Raw genomic sequence first — 26,259 nt, forward strand, 5'->3', positions numbered from 1 at the left:
TTCAGTTTTCACTGTTTGATCCATAAGCCAAATATGATAAAACCAACCATCATCATGTGTATCAGGTAAATAGCCTCGTGGAAATGTTCAAACTCCTCTTCCAAGACTTTTTCTTCAGGTATCCTTTAGCTTTTCTTTTCATTTTGTTAGACAAAAGCATACTGAAAAATTCCCAATGCAACATGTATATAGCAAATTAGCTAATCAAGAATCACATAATTTTTTTTTACAGAAGAATCACAAATTATCAATTAAATAAAGTCTTACAAAATTGTGTTGATTAGACACCCCATCCCCAAAAAAGAAAAAAGAAAGAACATTCCATGAAACAAAAAAGAATTTCGGTTTTAGCAAAACCGATGTTAACTACTTCATGTTAACATCGGTTATTTAACAAACCGATGTTAACATGATGTTAAGATGAATATGGTAACATCAGTTTTGGCAAAACCGATGTTAACTTCATAGAGTTAACATCGGTTTTGAGAAAACCAATGTTAAGGAGTTTATCTTAACATCGATTTTTTAAAAAACCGATGTAACCTATTTGATGTTAACATCGGTTTTGCCAAAACCGATGTTAACTATATTCAGTTAGCATTGGTTATCCTTAAAAAACCGATGTTGTTATGTTTATAAGTTAAAACATTGACACTTCACAACCCGCGCGCTCGAAAACCTTGCACTCGCTCTTCTCTTTCTCCTCCTGCCTGAAATCGCTCTTCTCTTTCTCCTCCCGCCTGAATTCTGCCGGAAACCGCTCCCTCAACACCTACATTGTCCCACATTGTCTTCAATACTGCCGGAAACCCCTCGCTCGAACCCACAGAACCCCCTACACTGCTCTTGGAATAATGGCTCGAAGAAAAGCCTACATACACCCCTCTGCTAGGTACTAGGGTGCTGAAACACTCGTGGGTGCTCAAAGCTCAAAGCTTTCTCCGCGAGGTACGTAGGTCAACTTCGTGTATGCTAAGTTTGAATGGGTGTTCATGTTTTATTGATGATAATAATAATAATAATACGCCAGTTGCAGTATTGTTGATTGAGGTATGAGGAAAGCTTAAAGTTTCGTGTCATTTTGTTAGATCTCACCACCATTGTCACTGTTTGGGTTCGAGGTAAGCTTGGTCTCTTTTTCATTTGTAGTTTAGTTAGGAAACATGTTGAAGTTTGTCTCTGTTAAGAGGATTATAAAATTCCTACCTATATATGATGTGCATATTATAAAATGCAGTGTTTACTAAATGATGCCTAAAAACTACACAATCCCTGTCATTGGCCTAATAATAAAATTTTGGGGGGATGTCTGTTTGATTAATCTGGCATAAATGAAAAAAATTGAAAGAAAAGTATAAAACATTTACAATGTAAATGTTTTGGAAGTATCATAAGCATTTTGATTTTAGAGATCGAGAAATAAAAAATATATATCAGTTATACAAATATGTGTAAAAGTAATATAGTTTACTAATTTGTCCTTTACTTTTTTGTTCAATGTTGTAAATAGTGGTTAGGCATGATGTCACTGATTGGGTTAGTGAAAATTGATTGGGCAGGGTCTGAGCAGAAAGTTGGTCCATATATTTCCTGCGTTGCTTTTTCTAGTTTCTTGGGCAATTTTCAGGTATCCCATTTCTTCAATTTTTGAATCTTTGATACTAGTTTATGTGTGTGAACTGCAATGCATTGATTGCTAGTGTTGCTGCAATGTTTGAATGTTTTGATGTAATTGCTAGGATAGCAATAACTCCGGTAAGGCTACCTACTTTGCTGCTTTTGTTCCTTTGGTCAATTACTTGAGTCTTTTGGTCAATTGTGTATATTAGAGTTGTAGTCAATTGATGAATACTAAAGAAATGCAGAGAAAATGCTTGACTCTTTCTCATCATGCTGACTAACTAGTTTGTAGGTTCAATATCCTTTAGAAGTCCAACTATCTGTTGCATGCAGAGATACGTATTTTAAGTGGAAACATTTACATTCAAATAGAATTCAATTCTTAAAAAAAAAAATAGAAGCATGTTCACTTGAAGTATAGCTTTTAGAAAGATGACTAAAATGTTGTGTGACACACTGCTGCTCTCTCTCTGTCTTTCTGTCTCTCTCAGCCATCTTTAGTCCTCACCACTATTTGACACACTGCTGCCCTCTATATGGCGTAAAGTCAATAGTTGATACACAGAGACACGCACACACACACACACACACACAAAGACACACACACACATAGACACACACACACACACACACAAATGAATGCATTGGGTAAAAAGTTAGGGTAGCACCTGTTGTAAAAAAGATGGTAGATTCTTGCCTTAGAGGGTTGAGCATGTGTGAGGATGATCTTATAAGCCTTAGTAAGGAGAGTAGATCATATGGAGGATAGCCTAGTCACTAGAGGTAGAGGGAGAGTAAGAAAAACCGTAAGCAAAAGAATTAAAAAAGATTTAGAGATACAATGGAACATTATGGCATTGTCTGATTCATGTAGTGAACTCCACCTAGTGGGAAAAGGCTTGGTTGTTGTTGTTTTATCAGTCACTGAATAAAGTTGGTTTTACTAATTAGGGTACTTCAGTTATCCCAAAATAAGATATATGGCAATACAAGTACATTCAGCCACTCCAAATACATAACTTAAACATACACAACTGATGAAGGAATCAGATTCCTTCTGTTTCACATTTATTTAAAGGCAGGGACAGTACTTCAGCAACCATAGAGCCCTTAGATAGAGATACTGTTGGGAATTCCTCTGAAAGTCAATCCCTCCTCACTAGAAGGATAGAGCAAAGTGTAAGGCATTTTAGCCGGCCCATAGCGGTTTCTCAATGTCTCATCATTGTTCTTCTCTATAAGCTTCTTTTCAATCTCTTCAAGATTCTTTCCAAACCTCTTAAAGGCCTCTAATGGCCCGGCATCAGATGTCCAGTAGTCACCACCATCTCTCTGCCCAAGGTAGAACTCATCAGATGCGTGCCTTGATAAAATTTCTATAACTGTAAGGTCAATGAGGGTCTCTTTCTTGCAGTAATAGTCTTCAAAAACTCCTTCTCAGGGTTCTTAGCCAACGCATCATATTCAGGAGACCCTTTCTCAGGCATGAATCTCCTGCTAATAGTTGGCCTATTCAGGATTAAACCTCCATATGGATACTGTCCAAAGTTAACAACAGCATGAAGAGCTGAAGCAATCCATAGCGGAAGCTTCAACCAACTCTTCACGAGTTTGCATCTTTTGCCACCATGGCTTATCCTTCAAATCCCCATGACCCACCTCTACAAGTTCTTTCCACCAAGCTTGGAGCTCGGGGTCTTTTTGAAGTTCCTCAGCTGACTTGTAGTAGAATGAGACATATTCTTCCACCCAAGACTTGATAGCATCCCATATCTCTAGCCCATCAGAAGCATAAGGATAGTCCTCAATCAAAAGTCGAACTCCATGGGGAGCAGATGGATCCTTAATAGCAACTCCTCTGAATTAAAAGCACCCAAATAACATTGATTAGCACAAGAGTTATATCAAGCCTGAAGCCTTTTTTCTTCTTATGTCATTGCTGACTTTTTATATCATGCATTCATGTGTTCCCCCATTGTATGCACTTTGTGATTTCTTTTCTTTTTTTAATTTACTGTCAAACACAAAACTAAAGCCGAATCGAAACAAGAAACTGTTTCCAACACAAAAGACTAGAGCTGAATCCAAACAAACAGAAACAATCATGGCTAGAAATAAAAAAAAATAAATTAAAATAGAATTAGATTGATGGAAAATTTAGGACTGTTATTCGTTCGTTGGCGAGACTGAGAATGAGGTGATAGAGTTAATTTCTGGCTTATCAGACCAGCCTGGGCTTTGAAATAGGCTAGGTCAGGCCTTAAGAATTGGTCCATAACAAGCCTTGGTCCATAACAGGTAAAAACCTTGATTTATTTTAATAACTAAATTGATAAAATTTACATTTTGTAAAAACTAATTAAAAGTGTAACTTTATAAAATTTGGCAAACAAGACAAAGACTAGAGAAGGTAGGTATATAAGTGACTTACATACTAGGAAAAGATAATAAATTAATAAGTAATTATTGAGTCATTAAATTAACCCAGCTAATATTCTTATTAACCTAATTTTTATTTTGCTCAACTTCTTCTAACTAACCTAATAATATAAGGCTATGTTGAACTCATTATTTTTATTATGCTCAACTTCTTCTAACTAACCTAAAACTTGAATAAATAATGGACCTAAAATTTTCTCAATATTTATGTTATTTATCTTGAATTTAAACCTGTTTAACTCCTTATTATTTAGAACCACAAATGTTGATAACTAATTATTGTTTAATAAACTATTGTACCCAAAGATATATCACTGTCATTTTCTTTATTAAGTAAGTGGTAGCAATGCAGAGGAAGGATCTGTTGAGGGAGAATGAGATGATTGATCATTCAAATCAATGGTAGAAGATAGAAACCCCATCCCATGTGAGAATTGAAATTAGGAATAGTGGGTGCATCATTCTATTTGCACCCTCCCACTCCTTTCCCTCTACCAGACATGCTCTTATTTTCTTACTCGTTGTCCACTCTTGCATAATCAATTAGAGAGAGAGAGAGAGAGAGAAGTCTATGTATCCATCATCAAGGTAGTAGCAGTAGTAGTAGGAACACCCAAACGGCAGAGTAGTGAATGAAATTGGGGAGAGGAGAGGACGAAGAGCTTGTCCTTTACAGACTGTACTTACTCCCTCGCCCCCACCAACCAACACTCTCCATTCTCATTTCATTTCTCTATATAAATAACCAAACCCTACTATACTATAGTCTCCATTCTCTATACCAATGTTGATGTTAACCTCTTGCCCCTAGGATGTGATGTAAAAAAGGGAGAGAAGAGATGGTGGGAGTGCCATAAGAGAAGATTATGAGGGAAGATGGTAGGTAGGTAATTTTACCAATGCTGGGGGATGAGATTTGGGGGTGAGACTAGAAACCCCCAACTAATTAAACTAGAGTCACTTGGGTTCAACTCTATATTTAATCTAAGCCACTTATGTATGAAAGGCCACTTTTACTAGTAACAACACCTATTTTATTAAACTAATTAAGACACAATTTATTATCCTTTTAGTTATTCTAAGTACTAATATAATCTCCAATTTTATTTTATGCTCTTGCTAAATGCACCTCCCTATTTGCTAAGTTAACCCCCTTGTACCTTTTTTAATCCTATTTCTACACCCCCACGATTGTGTCTTCCTCTTCTTCCCTTCAAACTTCCAATATAAGGTGGAAAAGACCTCACAATTCAAAGAATACTCACACTCGTAGAGGTTTCTATATTTATCTAATGCCAAAAACATGAATGAGGCCTCAAACCTACAAATTAACCTACAATGTGTTGTAAAAAGGAAAATCTTCCTTGTAATTATTGCTTGCAAGATTTTGTATTCTTAATGCATTAATCTGGTCATTGTTTTGATGATCCAAATGATCGACAGAGAATTTATTTGAAAAAAATATTATTTGGGTAGAATATAGCACGCTAACCACAAATTCCTTCAAAGATAATTTCGATTATCATGATGCTAAAGGAAGACAACATTCAAAACGTGCTGACCCAATTTTTTAACTCATCAAATAGTTATGGTTGGAATCACAATTTCCATAACCACTTAATGAATAATGATACCGATTAAAAAAAATTACAATATTGTTGCGAATACAAAGGATGTATCAATGCCCGATTACATGCAAGAGAAAAGTTCTTATTCAAGACACAACAACCTAACAAAAATATATAATGCAAATCGAGATCACTAATTCCTTGACAAGTGGCAGGGTTGAAAGTTATCACATTTCCCCTTTGTTAACTAGTGGACAACGGTTCATTCTCTGAAATTTAAGAGCTTGGTTTCAGACTTTCAGTGTGTTTCCAATGTCAATAACAAATCGATATTTAACATCTGCTTTAAGGAGTCGTTCCATTGCTGTGTTGGCAGTCCATAAGAATGACTTCAATGTCAGGTTTGACATTGTGTTTCGCTGCAAAATCAATCATTTCTTGTGTCTCCTTTAACCCTCCAATCAGACTGCCAGCTACTATCTTTCTCCCTGCCAATTATGTTAAATAGTACCTAAGTTAATTGGCATCAATCTACTTAAGTTTTGCACTAAACTATTCTTATATATGAATCATCACATATGCTTTCATGTGCTCTGCATCCTATAAAGGGAAATATTTTTCACATGCTTACCATCAAGTAAAGGAAAGACTGGCAGTTCCAAAGGCTTCTCTGGTGCACCCACCATTACAATCTTTCCATGAGACTTGAGCAAACCAATGAGAGGTAAGAGAGGATGAACCGCAGAAACTGTGTCAATAATACCATCCAAAGCACCCATTGCAGCCTACGAAATTATCAACATTAGTTAATTGAGAGAAATGTGTGTATTTTGATATTTTCACAATATTCCAAATGCATGGCATTGGCATATATATAGTTACCTGCATCTGATGTTGGTCACGGCTTAGTAGAAAGGAATCAACTCCAAGATGTTGTCTAGCAACCTAATAGATGGTTTTTGCAATTAGGAAACAAAAAACCTATGGGGCAAGGTGTTGTATTTGTTGTTCAGAATTCTGGATTGATCAGACTGATACACAGCCTGATTCCTATATCTAGTCGCCTATCTATAACTTTAATGTATCTTTAGTACCTCTGGTACTTTTATCTAATAAAATCTACCTTTGCTATCCAAAAAAAAAGCTCCAAGATGTTGTATTCCTTCATCCTTTTTACTAGGTGATGTACTTATTACTGTGACCTTAGCTCCAAAAGCTTTGGCAAACTTGACTGCCATGTGGCCTAGTCCACCGAGACCAACCACACCAACATGTAGGTCAGGCTTGTCAAGTCCATAATATCTGAGAGGGCTATACACAGTGATGCCAGCACAAAGAAGAGGTGCAGCAGCATCAAGTGCTAAGCTATCAGGAATGCGAATCACAAAATGCTCATCTGCAACCATTGAGTTAGAGTAGCCTCCGTATGTGATGGTGCCATCTCTATATTTGGCACCATATGTGAGCGTATATTGAGGACAATAATTCTCAAGATTGTCATCACAGTTCTGGCAGGTGCGGCAGGAATCAACCAAGCATCCCACACCAACCTTGTCTCCAACTTTGAACTTTTCTACTTTGCTTCCCACCTCTGTCACTACACCAGCTACCTCGTGCCTGCACCATTTCTCACATTAATTAGAATCAAATTGAATTTAGGTTTCTATATGTCAAACTATAATTCCTCATGCCTAGCTGCATGTTATGCATGCTCAAAAATTCATCATATACTTCAAATGGAAACAAGTTGCATGGAATGAGCACAACTAAAAAATTCCCAAGCATCCTATAGTTGCTATCAAACTAAATAAACTACAACTATACTGATCCTCAAAGTACAGGCTCTTTAATAGGTCACAAGATTAACAACTTTATGGATGTGTTGTATTTAAGCTGCTTGAACATCTCACAATAACATAAAACATATCCAAGAAGTAAAGCTTATTCCATGTTTGCCCATATCTAAGAAGCTTTAGGATATCTAATTTATATTTTAGGATATGTAAGTTATGGACCTCTCCGAAATCGCACACGGTGGTCAATGTCTCAGCATATCTGTGTTACAGTTGTGGATTCTGTAAGTCATTTTAGATTACTTTTAATTACCTAAGTTATTGCTTTCAATTCATAAATATTTAACTTTGACTTAACATAAACAGGCATCTCACTGATACAAGTATGCAAGCGGGGAATTCTGATATCTATGGATTCCTCGAGCCACAGTCCATTTAGAGGTCTGGGCAATCGCAGTTTGAGTTTGAAAGTTACATAAAGACTTGGATGCAGAGTTCAAAACGGGATATCTATCTTGGAGCCTACCTAAATGGGTAAGTGATGCAATCCTCCCTAGGAAGGGACCAATCACTAGAACCATGAGCAAGAGGCTCCAAGAAGATTGGGCTAGAGCTGTTGAAGAAGGCCCTAGGGTTCTCATGAACCTTAGGGTAGATTTCTGAGCCCATGGGCCAAGGTTGGGTCCAATTATCTTTGTACATATTAGACTAGGATGTCATTATATTTGGTCCTTGTATATAGGGCTCCATATTGTAGGTAGGGTACCCTAGAAATATAGGATTTCTCAGCCCTTGTATTTTTGGGCACCTAGACTAGTTTTTGTATTAGGGGTAGTTTTGTAATTTCACATGCACTAAGTGGATATTTGATGTGTGTGGTTGGAAATAAATTTAATTGAATTGGTAGAAGCCCAATCCAATTAAATTTTAGAGGGGGAGGTGAGCATTTGCTTACTACACCCCATTGCCACATCATATAGTCACACTTTGTGCATGTCCTTCATGCTTTTCATGCCTCATGACACCTAAGCACACTTAGTGGAGAATCTTGGAATTGATCTTGGATTAGTGGGCTGAACCATAACTAAAATTCACTAATCATAATTAGTGAAATTTTGGCTCCAAAGTTTGGCTCCACAAATTCAATTTCAAATTCAAGTGTGTGTATTTTTTTGAACTTTGATCCCTCCAATTTTGTGTGACACTTAGGCTATAAATAGAGGTCATGTGTGTGTATTTTTTTGAACTTTGATCATTTGAATATTAACTTCAGATTTCAGAGCTCCTTTTGAGCACAAAATTTCGTGCTCTTCTCTCCCTCTCCCTTCATTCATCTCTTTCTTCCTCCAAGCTCTTATCCATGGCCTCCTATGGTGGTGAGCTTCTTCTAGACTCATCTTCTCCTTGAAGTGGCGTCTCCTCTCTCTCTCTTCCTTCTCCATTCCGCTGCCATTTATCTTCGAAGAAGCAAAGGAATCAATTGATGAAGAAGATCCTAGGCCTACAAGCTCCAATGGAGCTTGCATCATGTGGTATCAAGAGCATCTTCATCTAGGTGATGTTCTTTTGCTTCCTCTATCTTTTTGTTCGGTGAATTCTCTTTAATTCCTTGTTCTTCATCTTATTCTCCATGTATATCCTCCATTGTCTTGTGGTTTGGTACTGTTTAGAGTAGATTAAAAAAAAATAAACCGATTAAATCTTAGATCTACACTTGTTCTTGCATTTCTATGGTTCAAATTTTGTAGATCTACTCTTGAATCTTGTTTTTGTGTTGATTTTAGGTTCTATCATTTTTCATTCATAATATTCTTGTGCTGAACATTAGATCTAAATTTTCTTCCAAAATATTGATTAAAAAAAACACAAAAATCTAAGTGTAAATCACTTAATCCATGTTGTCTTAGAGTCATGTTTAGTCATAGTAATTGTCACATTATGTTCTAAGTTTGTGTTGAATTTTATTTTGTTGATTGAATTCTAGATACATTTGCTCATGTATTCTTGTCATTCTTAGCCTATCTTTTGAATTTTGAGTCTAATTCATGCATGTTATTTAGTTCATAACATGTTCTAAATCAATTCCTAGAAGTAGTCTTGTTCTTGAACATTTTTTTTGCTTTCTAAGTTTCCTACATGATGCCTATGATGAAGTTGAGTTGTGGTGCTGAGTTGTGGCTGGATTTGTGAATCAAAATAAGTCTTAAGCTCTCTTTAATTGTGTTATTCAAGATAATTGAGCATAAGCAAACACAAATTGTAACTATCCAAGCCTTAAGCAACATAAACACTACTCTTGATTTCTAGGTTGAAATCGCTGGTGCTGGCAGCTTGAACATACGAACTTGTATAAATTACTGGGAATTGGTCACTACGTTTTTTGAGCTGAAACTTTTACTGAATTTTTTAGACATCTGGACCAAAATTATAAAAAAATAACCAAGCAATTTGGATCAAAGGAAAAATGAATAAAAATCTCACAAGTTGGCAGAAAAATCAGTGTCCAGGAAAAAAAAAAGTGAAAGGAAAGTGTGCTTGTTGTTTTGGCTCAAAATTTGTTCTATAATTGGTGCCTATTTTATACCAATCCTAGTTCTGAAATTTCAATTGAAAATTATTTTGAAAACAAGTGCCAAAACTAGAGGTTTCTTGAGTCTTTTTTTTTTTTAGAGTTTTTCTACTCTACTCTAGAGCCATTCTAGGTTTCTCTTTGAGTCCTAGCTTGTTCTTTTGTGCTTTTCATTGCTTTAATTGTTGAATAATCCTTGGAAATTTGTCTTGTTAAAACTCTATTGGTTTAGCTTTCATTTCATTTTTTTTTGGTCTTTGGTTATTGCTTGTCTCTTTGTTTCCTTGGTTGTGAGTTGCCATATAGGGAATTGGAAAGGAGGATAGGTGCCATATCTTGAAGAATTTGAGTCAAGAAGAAAGGGGCCAACCACCTTAAGAGCTATTGGACTAAGAAGCACTCCAAATTGAGTGAAACACTAAAGAGAGAATAGCCACCACAATTGAGGACTTTTTTTTTTCTTTGTAATTTTGTAATTGGCAATTTGCTTTGCTTTCAAATTTTGTAACAAAAAGGCCTTTCATTGGAAGTAAGTTGGGAGCCTCTGCTAGGTCACCCTACTTCCATTTGTGTGTAATAATTTTAGGCAATTTTCCCTTAGGATAGTGAGTGTTTTGTTGGGAACCTTAAATGAGGTCATCCAAACACTCTTAGGATCTTCCTAGTTTGCATTTGTTGCACTTTAATTTCTTGCTTACTTTCATAGCTTATTTCTTTTACCCTCCATTGTCAAACCACCTAGATAGCTTGCCTTTTACCAATTAGTTTTTACCTTATCTTTCACACCTCTTTTAGTGTTTATTTTGGCTAGTTTCAACCATAGTTTCTTTTACCTTTTGTTTTCAAACCCCCAACAAGAAAGAACCATAACTTAGGAACCAACATGAGTCTTCATTCTTCATCTAGTGTTAATGGTGAGGGTTCTACTCCTAAGGACCCCTTGTATAAGATATTAGATGAGTTGAGATCCCTTAAGTTGAGAAAAGAAAAACAAGAGAGAAAAGAAAAAGGTAAAAAAAGAGTGGAAGAAATAAGTCAAGATGAAAGAGAGAAAATTAGAGAGGAAGAAAGAAGAAAAATAATGAAAGAAATGAAAAGAGAAAAACATGCCTCCTATAGTAGTCATGACTCTTGCAAAAGTTTAAGTGAAGAACTTAGCGACTATTATAGAGGGCGTCATAGTTCACATACTAAACATCACTCCCAAAGAAGAGAAAAGGATAGAAGGCCTCAAGAGGTTAACATTAGCCTCCCATATTTCCATGGAAAAGATAATGTTGAGGCCTACTTAGATTGGGAAATGAAGGTTGAACAACTCTTTGCTTGCCATCATATTAGCGAAGAGAGAAAAGTTCCATTGGCTACCCTTAGCTTTCAAGGGTATGCCCTCTATTGGTGGACTTCCCTTGTTAAAGAACGAAGGATTCATAGGGATCCTCCAGTAGAGTATTGGAATGATCTTAAGAGTGCCCTTAGGAAGAGGCACATTCCCTCCTACTATGAAAGGGAGCTTATGGACAAGCTCCAAAGGCTTAGACAAGGGAGTATGAGTGTTGAAGAATATAGACAACAAATGGAACTATTCCTTTTAAGAGCTGGACTTAGGGAGGAGGAAAGAACAAGCATAGCTAGGTTCCTTAGTGGGCTCAATATGGAAGTGAGGGACAAGGTTGAACTCCTTCCATATAGGGACCTAGATGAGCTAGTCCAACTTTGTATAAGAGTGGAGCAACAACTTAAAAGAAAGCCTTCTTCAAAATCTTATGGCTCTCACTCTTATCCAAGGAAGGACCAAGCCCATGGAATTTTAGGGGCTGCACCTTCAAAACCCAAGGAGGATAAGGGTAAGACCATAGAGAAATACACCCCTAAGACTAGTTCCCAAGAAAGGACTAGCAACATTAAATGCTTCAAATGTCTTGGGAGAAGTCACATTGCCTCTCAATGCCCCACAAAGAAAACCATGATCATGAGGGGTCAAGACATTTATAGTAGTCAAGAGGAGACTACTTCTTGCCCTTCCTCTAGTGGAAGTGAAGATGAAGTAAGGGGTGAAGAGTCTAGTGAGGAAGTCTACCCCCATGAAGAAGGTGACCTCTTAATGGTTAGAAGGCTCCTTGGAGGTCAATCTTGTGATCTATCTCAATCCCAAAGAGAGAACATCTTTCATACAAGATGCAAAATTTTAGATAAAACTTGTTCTCTCATTGTGGATAGTGGATCTTGTTGCAATTGTTGTAGCACAAGATTAGTTTCCAAGTTGAACCTCACTATCATTCCCCACCCAAAACCTTATAAACTTCAATGGCTCAATGAGCAAGGGGAAATGATAGTTAACCAACAAGTGAAGGTACCTTTCTCCATTGGGACATATAAGGATGAAGTTAATTGTGATATAGTTCCCATGGAGGCAGGACATATTCTTTTAGGAAGGCCGTGGCAATTTGATAGGAAGATCATTTATAATGGCCTAACTAATGAGATTACCCTCACCCATCTTGGCACTAAATTTGTGTTGCATCCTCAAACACCTTCACAGGTGGCCAAAGATCAACTAACTATGAAAGATAAGAGGGATGAGGAAGAAAAATTAGAAAAACAAAAGAAAAAGAAGGATAGTAAGGCCTTGTCTTCAAAGGCCAGGGGAAGGAAAAAGAGGGAAAGGATTCCTCCAAGAAGATTGTTAAGAAGGAAAATCATTTTGCAACAAAAGGTGATATTAAAATAGCACTCCTTCTTAAACAATCTTTCTACCTTCTCCTATCAAGGGAAACATCCCTTAGCACTGCCACAATTCCTACATTTGGGACCTTACCCCCAAAGGTCCAAGAACTCTTACATGAATTTGGTGATATATTTCCCAAAGAGATACCCCCTGGGCTACCTCCTTTAAGGGGAATAGAACACCAAATAGATTTAGTCCCAGGAGCAAGCCTTCCTAATAGGCCAGCCTATAGGACTAACCCTCAGGAGACTAAGGAGATAGAGTCTCAGGTTAAAGAATTGTTGGAGAAGGGCTGGGTCCAAGAGAGCCTAAGCCCATGTGTTGTGCCAGTGTTGTTGGTGCCCAAAAAGGATGGTACGTGGAGAATGTGTACAGATTGCAGGGCCATCAACAACATCACTGTAAAGTATAGGCACCCCATTCCTAGACTTGATGATTTGCTTGATGAGTTGCATGGTGCCAATATCTTTTCAAAAATTGATCTTAAAAGTGGTTATCACCAAATCAGGATGAAAAAGGGTGATGAGTGGAAAACTGCTTTCAAGACCAAGTTTGGTTTGTATGAATGGCTAGTGATGCCTTTTGGGCTCACTAATGCACCAAGCACCTTTATGAGGCTTATGCATCATGTCTTAAGGGATTTCATAGGTAGATTTGTAGTTGTTTATTTTGATGATATTTTAGTGTATAGTAGGAGCCTAGATGATCACTTAGGACATCTCAGACAAGTTCTTTCAGTCCTTAGGAAAAACACCCTCTATGCAAATATAGAGAAGTGTACCTTTTGTGTAGATAATATAGTTTTCTTAGGTTTTGTAGTTGGTAGAAATGGGGTCCAAGTGGACCCTGAGAAAATCAAGGCCATCCAAGAATGGCCCACCCCAAAAAGTGTGGGAGATATTAGGAGCTTCCATGGGTTAGCAAGCTTCTATAGAAGGTTCGTTCCTAATTTCTCTACAATTGCATCACCTCTCAATGAGCTGGTGAAGAAGAATGTGGCATTTACCTGGGGTGAAAAATAAGAGCAAGCCTTTGCTTTGCTCAAAGAAAAGCTTATAAGGCACCTGTTCTAGATCTTCCTGACTTTTCTAAAACTTTTGAGCTAGAATGTGATGCCTCTGGAGTGGGAGTTGGAGCTGTATTGTTACAAGGTGGGCACCCTATTGCTTATTTTAGTGAAAAACTTCATAGTGCCACCCTCAACTACCCCACCTATGATAAAGAGCTTTATGCCTTAATAAGAGCCCTCCAAACTTGGGAACATTACCTTGTTTCCAAGGAATTTGTCATTCATAGTGATCATCAATCACTTAAGTACATTAGAGGGCAAAGCAAGTTAAACAAGAGGCATGCAAAATGGGTAGAGTACCTAGAGCAATTTCCATATGTTATCAAATACAAAAAGGGAAAAACAAATGTGGTAGTTGATGCCCTCTCTAGGAGACACACATTGTTTTACTCCCTAGGAGCTCAAATTTTAGGATTTGATAATATTAGGGACTTGTATGCTTTAGATGAACATTTCTCTCCCATTTATGAGAGTTGTGGGAAAAAGGCCCAAGATGGATTCTATTTGGCTGAGGGGTATTTGTTCAAAGAGGGAAAGCTTTGCATACCCCAAGGATCCATTAGGAAATTACTTGTGAAAGAGAGCCATGAGGGTGGGCTCATGGGCCACTTTGGGATAGACAAGACCCTTGTCTTACTCAAAGAAAAGTTTTATTGGCCCCATATGAAGAAAGATGTTCATAAGCATTGCACTAGGTGTGTGGCTTGTTTACAAGCCAAGTCTAGGGTGATGCCTCATGGGCTATACACACCCTTACCTATCCCATCTGCACCTTGGGTAGACATTAGTATGGACTTTGTCCTTGGGCTTCCTAGAAGCCAAAGAGGTGTAGACTCTATCTTTGTGGTGGTGGATAGGTTTAGCAAGATGGCACACTTTATACCATGCCACAAGGTGGATGATGCTTCCCACATCTCAAAACTCTTTTTCAAGGAAGTTGTGAGACTCCATGGTTTGCCTAGGACCATTGTGTCAGATAGAGATGCTAAGTTCCTTAGCCACTTCTGGAAAACCTTATGGGCTAAGTTAGGAACTAAACTTCTTTTCTCTACCACTTGTCATCCACAAACTGATGGGCAAACAGAGGTAGTGAATAGGTCTTTATCCACCCTTTTAAGGGCTCTTCTGAAAGGCAACCATAAGTCTTGGGATGAGTATCTTCCTCATGTAGAATTTGCCTACAACAGGGGGGTTCATAGAACCACCAAGCAGTCCCCTTTTGAGGTTGTCTATGGGTTCAATCCCCTAACACCGTTAGACCTTATTCCCCTCCCACTGGACACTTCTTTTATACATAAAGAAGGGGAATCTAGGTCAGAATTTGTAAAGAAGATGCATGAGAGGGTTAAGAACCAAATAGAGAACCAAACAAAGGTGTATTCAACTAAAGGCAATAGAGGAAGAAAAGAGCTAGTTCTTAATGAGGGTGACTGGGTTTGGCTCCATCTTAGGAAGGATAGATTCCCTACTAAAAGGAAATCCAAGCTTAGCCCTAGAGGGGATGGACCTTTTCAGGTTTTGGAGAGGATCAATAACAATGCCTATAGGTTGGACCTCCCAGAAGAGTATGGAGTCAGCACCGCTTTTAACATTTCTGATTTAACTCCTTTTGCAGGTGGAGCTGATATTGAGGAGGAGGAACTAACAGATTTGAGGTCAAATCCTCTTCAAGGGGAAGGGGATGATGCAATCCTCCCTAGGAAGGGACCAATCACTAGAACCATGAGCAAGAGGCTCCAAGAAGATTGGGCTAGAGCTGTTGAAGAAGGCCCTAGGGTTCTCATGAACCTTAGGGTAGATTTCTGAGCCCATGGGCCAAGGTTGGGTCCAATTATCTTTGTACATATTAGACTAGGATGTCATTATATTTGGTCCTTGTATATAGGGCTCCATATTGTAGGTAGGGTACCCTAGAAATATAGGATTTTTCAGCCCTTGTATTTTTGGGCACCTAGACTAGTTTTTGTATTAAGGGTAGTTTTGTAATTTCACATGCACTAAGTGGATATTTGATGTGTGTGGTTGGAAATAAATTTAATTGAATTGGTAGAAGCCCAATCCAATTAAATTTTAGAGGGGGAGGTGAACATTTGCTTACTACACCCCATTGCCACATCATATAGTCACACTTTGTGCATGTCCTTCATGCTTTTCATGCCTCATGACACCTAAGCACACTTAGTGGAGAATCTTGGAATTGATCTTGGATTAGTGGGCTGAACCATAACTAAAATTCACTAATCATAATTAGTGAAATTTTGTCTCCAAAGTTTGGCTCCACAAATTCAATTTCAAATTCAAGTGAAATTTCCCTCCAATTTTGTGTGACACTTAGGCTATAAATAGAGGTCATGTGTGTGTATTTTTTTGAACTTTGATCATTTAAATATTAACTTCAGATTTCAGAGCTCCTTTTGAGCACAAAATTTCGTGCTCTTCTCTCCCTCTCCATTCATCTTCTTCTTCCTCCAAGCTCTTATCCATGGCCTCCTATGGTGGTGAGCTTCTTCTAGACTCATCTTCTCCTTGAAGTGGCGTCTCCTCTCTCTCTTCCTTCTCCATTCCGCTGCCATTTATCTTCCAAGAAGCAAAGGAATCAATTGATGAAGAAGATCCTAGGCCTACAAGCTCCAATGGAGCTTGCATCAGTAAGTTACACAAAATAACTGAATTTAATTAATGTTTACTAATATACTAACCCATATTCATCCCCACTGCAGTGGACACTGGCAGATGGTGGTCATTGTGCCCAAGGAACACCTAGTTGTCTGGTTTTGTTCATTGCATAACAGGCCAGACAACTACCTTAAGGGGATAATTAACAGGTTAGTATTCTTTTCAATGCATTTGCATTCAAATACCTCAACAACACCACTTTTTAATTGTTACTCGCATGCAACAATGCTTTAAAAGGTCTTGATGATGCTACACAGCCTAAATCAAAGGCTCCTGCTAGGTGGATTGTCATCAAGGTACGTCATTTACATCAAACTTCCACTTATATATATTTCTTATGTGTCTGTACACTAATTTTTTAATTAATATCCAAATTTCATTATGTATTTAGTGTAATAGATAAAAAGGAAGTACTGAGTATGGCTACTATGTCATGCACTGGATGTCCACCATCATTTTAGGAAGTTTTAGGAATAACTGGAAAGCGGTACGTTTATTTCAAACAAATTCAATTTTTTTATAATTTGTATTACATTATTAACTTATTATCATTTATTTCATCATGCAGTATTTTAACGATCCTAGACCATTGGAGCCAGAGAGATTAAAGGCGTTGCAGATCCAGTGGGCACATTATTATCTCCGAGTTAGAGATCAGACTTAGGGTATAGGGACATTAAGTTTAGCTTAGTTTACTTTGGTTTAACATTTTTGACATTTCCTATGTAATTTGAACATTGAATTCATTTGTTGATCATTGTTTATGATAAATCAATTATTCAATGTTTATTATGATTAAAATTACTTCAAAGCAGAATAAAATGTTTATTTGCTGGGAATTGGGTCTGAAATTGCATTTTACAGGTACAATTTTGGGTTTATTGTAAAAACAGAAAGTTTATATAAAAAAAACTTCAAAACAACATCGATTATTAACAGAAATTGATGTTAATATAGTAAACAACATTGGTTATTTACAAAAACCGATGTCAACATTAACCTTAACATCGGTTATGTAAATAACCGATGTTAATATACAAACGTTAACATCAGTTATTTATAAATAACCGATGTTAATATACAAAAGTTAACATCGGTTATGTGTAATTAACCGATGTTAATGTTTGTATATTAACATCGGTTATTTATAAACAACCGATGTTAAAGTACAAAGGTTAACATCGATTATTTATAAATAATCGTTGTTATATACAAAGACTATAGCAAGACATCAGTTTTCTTGTGAAACCGATGTTAATGTAAAATATTAACATTGGTTTTTCTAGAAAGCCAATGTTAAGATATTACATTAACATCAATTTTACTACAAAACCAATGTGAATATATAACATTAACATCGGTTTTACTAGAAAATCGATGTCAAGGTTCATCATACATACACTTATTTTGTTGTAGTTCTTTGTGTATAGCATCGGTTATTTAGAAAACCGATGTTATCGTTTTTATGTTAACATCGGTTTTGGAAAACCGATGTTAACAATAATTCATTCAACATCGGTACTTTCAACATCGATTTTAAAACCGATGTAGAATGCCGTAAATAACCAATGTTGAAAGTGTATTTTCTAATAGTGTAATGAAAGGGCAATACATAGATAACCACAAACTTCCCTACATTGTTGAAATATCTCCCACATTGAAATGATAAAATCCATTGAATCACATGGTGATAAATCAATATCTGGGAAATAGGAATGCTTATATTTAATATTTTGATAAAACATGACATGTAACCATGTCATGCTACAATTTATTATTAGTTTGTTTATCTTTGTGAAAATCTTGTAGAATGTTTCAAAGGTAGTAGCCTTAACAACAACAAAATAAGAATGGTCAAATACCTAGCTGGTTTTAGGCAAGCATTCACAACACTATTCTTAGCCACAATTGATCTAAAATTGATTGGAGAACACATTCAAGGCTCACATGAAAAGGAACGTTAAAAGTATACCGTTGATAGAAGACAATGTTTGTTTCAAGAACGTTAATTAACAATAGAGTTTAATGTTTTACACTGTCATCCAATTACAAATTATCGTTTGTATTATTTTAAGATAATTATTTTAAAATTCAATTATCTTATCATACATGATGAATTGTGATTGAATGAATGTATAAAACTTTTTATATGGTCAGTATGTAACTCTTTTTCTCTTAAGAATAAAAGAAACATAAGTGCATTAATTAATGTTATTGTAGGAATATGTGACGAAGATCCATTATAAAACAATACAACATGATTCCTAACATTGCAATTTCATTCTTGTCCAGAGGCAAATGTGCATACAAGTAAATCAGTTCATGATAAATTCACAAGCTCTAAATAATAAATTTTTATAAATCGGATAATTCAATAAGTGCAACTGTATAAGGGGAAAGAACTAAATAATAACACAACTAACAAGCACAAAAACATCCATTTGAATGAGTAAGTTTTTGGGTTGTTACACTAGCGATTATGCCATTCAGAGTAATTACTAAAATTCATTTGTGACTTCCTCTGTGCATTTCAAGTTCAACTCATCCTCATCTAATTGTTTCATCAGACCAGTAATAAACATGAAAGTAACATCAACTTAAAAAACAATAACTTATCAAAAGATACTCAAATTAATTACATCATTTTTTTTCTTACTAAAAAAGGGACAATAAGAGGGGGAAGTATTTAGTCTTTGGTAATTCCGTGGGAGAAAATTTTGAGCATTGGCCTTCTGAAACCATTCAGAAGAAGGCACAATTTGTTGCCTATGGATGAATGTCGTTTGTTCGGTATCCGTTTTCTATGAAGTCACATTGCCACACTCTATAAGACTTGAAATTCTTCCTTGGCACATTCTCTACCTTAACAACTAAACATAACCAACTGGGATTTGACATTATGCAACCAAGTAGGGGGAAATCTTGCTACTCAGACAGGAAAAGTCATCAAACTTACTTCATTCTTGGGGTTATCTTACTTGTTCTTAATTTTTTGATATATTTACCCTTGTCGTTTTTTAGATTAAACAAAATCAATTAAAAATCTTTCCTCACCCGTCACCACTATCATGACAGAGGACCAAATCTTTTTTAACTATGTACCCTTCTACCTTTCTTGCAAGTAAATTGGATGTATGACTTGAAATAAAATAAAATCAATCTTGTAAGCCTCATATAAACTTTATATATTAAAAATATATAAAATTACATTCTAGATCATGTGATTTACTATCTACATAGAAAATTTGAGATTTGCTAACTTATATTTACTTTTTTTAGTACATTAGTAAACTATACTTCAAATATATTTTAAGATTAACATAGTTGTAATTTGTTAAAATATTTCTTTTAAAAATCAAGTAAGTGTACACAAAAATGTGTTAATATACACCCACTTATTTTTTTTTTAGAAAGAGTACATTAACAAGTTATATCTTAGTAGTTTTTAAGAAAATTGTAGTTATAACTTTCTAATGTACTAATTAAAAAAAAGTGAGTATACTTTAACAAATCTCTGATTAAAATTTATAATAAGTAAATAATAAATATGTTTGAATATATATATATATATATATATGATGAATAATTTAAATTATGATATAAAATTATCTTTAACTATTGGTAATTTTTTTTAAAAAATTATTCAATTTTAATTTAGAGATAAAGATAAAAATGGAAGATCGAAAGAGGTAAATTTTAAGCATATTAAATATATAAATAAAGATGAAAAGAAAATAGTTTGAAATAGTAGATAGAGAAAATAGTATGTGAAATATGTGTGAAACGCACATCAGAATGTGTCTAATTGAGAAAGTAAAGAAAATAAGAATATTATTTTTCATGTTGTTCATTTTAATTCATAATACGATATGAAAATAGAAAATAATAATAATAATAATAATAATAATAATATTTTGTTTACGTAAAAAATTAAAAAAAAAAAACAAAACAAAAAAACTCAAGCTGAAAAGAGCGTCAAAGAGAAGGCTTTTGTAGTTTGTATACACCTTAAGAGAATCTTCAACTTGTACTAGGCAGTAGGCACGATCGTATGAAATTATAAAAAACGTTAAATCAGAATCTATGGTTGCTTACTTGAATTGCAAATTTCCAATCTGAAGACTATTAATAATGTCTAGGACTAGGACGACACATGAAAGCAGCATTAATGCTCTGCATTGACAGAGATTCTGTTTTTGATTCCAAATATGTGCTTGTGAAATTGCAGGAGCTATGGCTTGGATTATGTTCTATCTACTTTCACAATCAACTTCCTATATATCAAGGCATTTGTTTGTGTATTCGTAGTCGCTAGCTAGCAAGAACTCAAGTGATTGGATCTATCAAAGGCTACTTTTGGACCACCGTGCTTAAGCTAAACACATCATAGTTGGCACATATTTATAAAGGAGGGATTGGATTTTTTTATAATTGTTTAAATGTCTAATTTTCATAAATAATAATTTTTTTAAAAAAATACTATTTTTACACATAAAATTTAAATTAATTTTTATATTAAATAAAAATAACAATAAACACACAATTAGATTTACACAATTTTATATTAGTTATCACTTTAAATAGTGAAATAAAACAACAAATACAATTAATTTTATATAATTTTATATTAATTAATCTTAGCCATTATTATAATAACAACACACAATTAATTTTATACTAATTAATTCAAAATACATATGTATATACATAAAGGTTTAATTTTATACAATTTTATACTAATTAATCTTAGCCATTATTATAATTAATTATACTACTGCTTTGTTATGTACTTAGTTTGCAATAGTTTAGTTTACAATAACTCGCGTTCTGTTTAATTAGATTTCGCTAATGAAGGCATTTTCTTTACTAGCACTTTTGCTGGTCTTTCGCGCATGCAGGCGAGACTCTAAAGAATCAGAAGTTCAGAACTATTGCAAAGCAGTAGACTCTGATTTTTTTTATTTTTTATTTTTACTGTTTTATGAACCAGATGACTAGCTATTTATGCCTATATGCTTTTTAAAGAGTTCGATTCTTATTTTCCTAGGACACTTTTATTGGACTGATATGTCAAGTAACTATTAGTATATTCCTATAAAAAAAAGGTTTATAAAAAAAATTAGACATATAGTAATAAATACAGGCTAAGTTTCTCCTCCAACCCTTACTGTTAGTGTTTTACCAATAGAAAATCGCATGTTGACTTCATGCTTAGAGAGAAAGACTCTTACCATGTGTATTCGTAGTAGCTTGACCAAAATAAATATGCATTTTGTTTTTATTTTATAAGAAAAATAATATATTAATAGCTTGTAACCAAGCTTAGCACAAGTTCCAAGATTAGTCATTTTATTGTTATTGATAATTATATGCATGAGTAAAAAAAAAAAGATTATATGCAATGTTGTATAATATATATAACATCTTAATTTCCCTACGATTACCTTATGCTTTTATATAATTTTTTAACCTAGCAGTACAAAGTTTGTGTATATCATATTATAAAAAGGGTAAGCATGTGAATAAGGAAGGACAGGCAAATTATTTTAAAAAATTATATAAAATTGTAAAAGATAATAATTTTGTTTTATGACAGTAACATGTTCAAGTAGGCTATTTATTGTAATTAAATGTTTGAATGAGCCAATGATTAATTATTCACCAAAATACTAAAAAAACACTCATACAACCTAGCCTACACTTATTAGTTATTATTAGTTCATTTTAGACTTAGTTGGCAAATCAATTTATTTTTGGAGTTTTTCTATTTGAAAAAAACCATATTATCATTTGTAGTTGTGTAAAATTTATATTTCTCCGATTAATTAAATTGAAAAATGGGTTATTCACTGTATAATTACTTTTTTTTACTTCACTTTATAATTAGTTTTATTATTATTTGTCGATCTGAGACTTCGTGTATTTAATAGCCATTTCCAATTTGATTAATTTGATGAGTTAAACTAAATTTTTCTTTAAAAATAAACTGTTTTGTTATCTATTTTATTAATTTAATTATTAATTTGATCTTCATATTTATCCTCACTTTATTGTTTTTGACCTTATACTTAAAAAGTATAAGTTTTAGAGAAAATCATTAACGCCATTACTAACATGGTTATGTGACTCACGATGTTATTTACAAAAAAATTTAATGTTTACTTTAAAGACCCATTGACTATGAAAAAACAAATGATTTAATGAATTTGAATTTTCTTCTATATATGCTAGGAAAACTTGGCTTTTGTGATAAGTGGATAGGGTGGATTTGAGAATGTTTCAACTCTTGCTTCATTTTGATGCATGTTAATAGAAGTCCAACAAGTGAGTTATTGATACAAAATGGTCTTTGTCAAGGAGATTTTTTTTATCCTTTCCTCTTTACAGTGGTAACGGAGGGCCTCAATGGCTTGATGAATGAAGCAATGAGGCATAATCTTTTCTCAAGCTTCAATGTGGGGAAGAAGGAGGTGAAAATAAATCTATTGCAATATGTCGATGATACCATTTTCATATGTGATGTTTCCTTGAGGAATGTGATCACTATGAAAATCATCATGAGAAGCTTTGAATTGGCATCAAGACTTAAGTCAATTTCAATAAAAGTTGCTTTGGAGGTATAAGGATGGAGAGAAGGGACATAGAAAAAGTTTGTGGATTTGTTGAATTGCAAGGATATGGATTTTCCATTTGTATATCTTGATATACCTATAGGTGCCAATCCTAGAAGGGTGGAAACTTGGAAAACCAATTGCAGACAAAGTGAAGAAAAAAGTATTATTGTGGAAGCACACACTACTATCCTTTGTCGGGAGGATTTGCCTCATCAGTTTGATATTATCTTCTCTTCCATTATTCTTTTATCTTTTTTCAAAATGCCAAAATAGGTGGTGGCTCTGGTTTGGTTGGATGGTTGGTTAGAGGGAGAGTGTTTGGCTATGAAATATCATAGACTATTCCTCATCTCTTCACAACAACAAGATGAAGTGGGGAAAATGGGAGTTTGGTGTGATCATCTAAGGTCTTGGTAGTTTCAGTGGCGTAGAGACATGTTTCAATAAGGAGTGGAGATGCTTCAAAATTTGAAGCAAGAATTATCACAGGTATTGCTAGTGGAAAATGAGACTGATAGATGGGTGTGGTGTAGAGAAAGGTCAAGGGTGCATTAAGTAAATTTTACCTATGGGGCACTAATTGATGACTACTACACGACAAATTATTAGGTTCTTCAAGATCACCACATCATTATGGTCCCAACCGATAATCATGTGACACATAGATAACTTAATTTGATTATTCATGTGTCACGTGATTATTGGTCACGACCATGACCGGCGTGATAATCCTTGACCACCAAATAATTTATCGACTCCTATTACATAGTTGAGGTTGATGACATTTGTCAGGAGATTTGGAGGATTAAAATCCCACCTAAGGTGGTTCATTGTGTTTGGAGAATTTTTATGATCAAATTGTCAACTCTTGAGAACTTGTAGAGGAGAAATATAAGGGTGTAGGGAGATGTATACCTCTGCCCGTTTTGCTCAAATGTGGAGGAAACAACGACACACATCTTTTTATCTTGTAATAAGATTGAATCTATTTGAAAGGAAATACTTTGGTGGGGCATTTTTAGAACAACAACTCTAGAGGATCCTAGAACCAATTTTTGCCAATTTCATGGTGAAGTAAGCTTTGAAAAGTTTACTAGAAGATAGAAGGTACTTTGGTGTTCAGTTGTGTGGACCAGGTGGATCACTAGAAATTCCTATATTTTTAAAGGGAAACTCTTCGACAAAGAAACACTTGTGCAAAGCATTATGTTCTAGCTCAGTTGGTTGAGTAGGGTGTGTGAGTGTTGTAAACCTCTTGGTGTCGTGTTCAATTCCTATCGATAAAAAAAACATCATGTTCCACATTAGGTGTTGATTAAAGTTTGTTGGAAAAGATTTTGAGATATCCTTCCTACAATGGTCTTCTCAGCCAAAGTTGTATCTATTGGACTAGGCCACTTTGGAGCTTAAAGTATGGTGGAGCTATAAGAAGGACATTTGCTGCATTTTAGTGTGTTGAAGCATGCATGTGGATGCTAGTTTATGCGTAGGAGCATGGGTGATCATTTGGTGTAGAGAGAAAGGAATTGTAAGATTAGCAACAACAAAACTAAAAAGTGTCCTGCTCAATGGTAGCAGAAGAATGTAGAAAGAAAAGAAAGAAGAAGAACACAAGGATTATAGTGGTTCGGATCTGAATCCTACATCCACTCTTCAGGATACTTCATGGACTTTTATTGAGAAATTACAAGAGCTAGATTGCTCACACTTTGATATCTCACACACTCAAAGGTATATCACCAAATTATGTGATTCACTTTAATGAGTCACCTAGCTAAGACTTTATATAGAAAGAATACACAAGCCTAAAGTTAGCTATTGTAGAAGTAAAGCTTCATGGTGAATCAAAGATGATTCAAAGGTGTTTTGATGATAACAATAATGATAACAAAAGATGATGGCAAAGGTGATGATAAAAAGCTCAAAGATCAATCAAAGAACAACTCAAGTGAATCAAGAACAATTCAAGAGTTCAAGATAGAATCAAGAAGAATTCAAGACTCAAGAGGAAAGTTAAGAGTCAAGAATCAAGATTCAAGGTTCAAGATCTCTAGAATCAAGATCAAGATTCAAGACTCAAGATTCAAGAATCAAGAGAAGGCTTAATCAAGATAAGTATGAAAAGTTTTTCTCAAAAATTGAGTAGCACATGATTTTTCTCAAAACATGTTTACCAAAGAGTTTTACTCTCTGGTAATCGATTACCAGATTGCTGTAATCGATTACTTGTAGCAAAATGGATTAGAAAAAGTTTTCAAATTGAATTTACAACGTTCCAATTAATTTCAAAAAGTTGCAATCGATTACAATGTTTTGGTAATCGATTACCAGTGCCTTTGAACGTTGAAATTCAAATTCAAATGTGAAGAGTCACATCCTTTCACATAAAAGCCTTGTGTAATCGATTACATTGATTTGGTAATCGATTACCAGTGATTGTTTCTGAATAAATCAAAAGATGTAACTCTTCAAAAGGTTTTTTGACTTTTTCAAATCGGTTTTAAGTTTTTCTAAAAGTTATAACTCTTCTGAATGGTCCTCTTGGCCAGACATGAAGATTCAAACCGCCTGAATTCTTTTTGTGTCTCTCTTCTCCCTTTTCCAAAAGAACAAAGGACTAACCGCCTGAATTCTTTTGTGTCTCCCTTCTCCCTTGTCAAAGAATTCAAAATGACACAGTCTGAGAATTCTTTTGATTCTTCCCTTTCCCTAATACAAAAGTATTCAAAGGACTAACCGCCTGAGAATTTTTTGTATCCCTATTCACAAAGTATCAAAGGTTTAACAGTCTGAGATCTTTGTCTTAACACATTAGAGGGTACATCCTTTGTGGTACAAGTAGAGGGTACATCTACTTGGGTTTGACTGAGAACAAGAGAGGGTACATCTCTTGTGGATCAGTTCTAGTGGAGGGTACATCCACTAGGGTTTCAAAGAGAACAAGGAAGGGTACATCCCTTATGGATCTTTGCTGGTAAAAGGATTTTTACAAGGTTGAAAGAAATCTCAAGGATCGCAGGTCACTTGGGGACTAGATGTAGGCACGGGTTGTTGCCGAACCAGTATAAAAACTCTTGTGTGTTTGTCTTCTTCTTCCCTACTCTTTTAATTTCCGCTGTGCATTTAATTTCCGCTTTTACTTTCTGTTAAGTTTCTCTTCTACTCCTTATTCTCTTAACAACTTAG

At 35.0% G+C, this 26,259-nt stretch overlaps 2 pseudogenes; both read right to left on the reverse strand.

Annotated features, from left to right (window-relative positions):
- Positions 1–2,611: 2,611 nt before the first annotated feature.
- LOC100777501 (linoleate 9S-lipoxygenase-4-like) lies at positions 2,612–3,443 on the reverse strand (annotated as a pseudogene).
- A 2,474-nt stretch (positions 3,444–5,917) lies between these two features.
- Positions 5,918–24,032, reverse strand: LOC100778038 (probable mannitol dehydrogenase; annotated as a pseudogene).
- Between the last annotated feature and the right edge of the window lie 2,227 nt (positions 24,033–26,259).

This window comes from Glycine max, chromosome 8 (genome assembly GCF_000004515.6).
Source record: "Glycine max cultivar Williams 82 chromosome 8, Glycine_max_v4.0, whole genome shotgun sequence".
Taxonomy (NCBI): domain Eukaryota; kingdom Viridiplantae; phylum Streptophyta; class Magnoliopsida; order Fabales; family Fabaceae; genus Glycine; species Glycine max.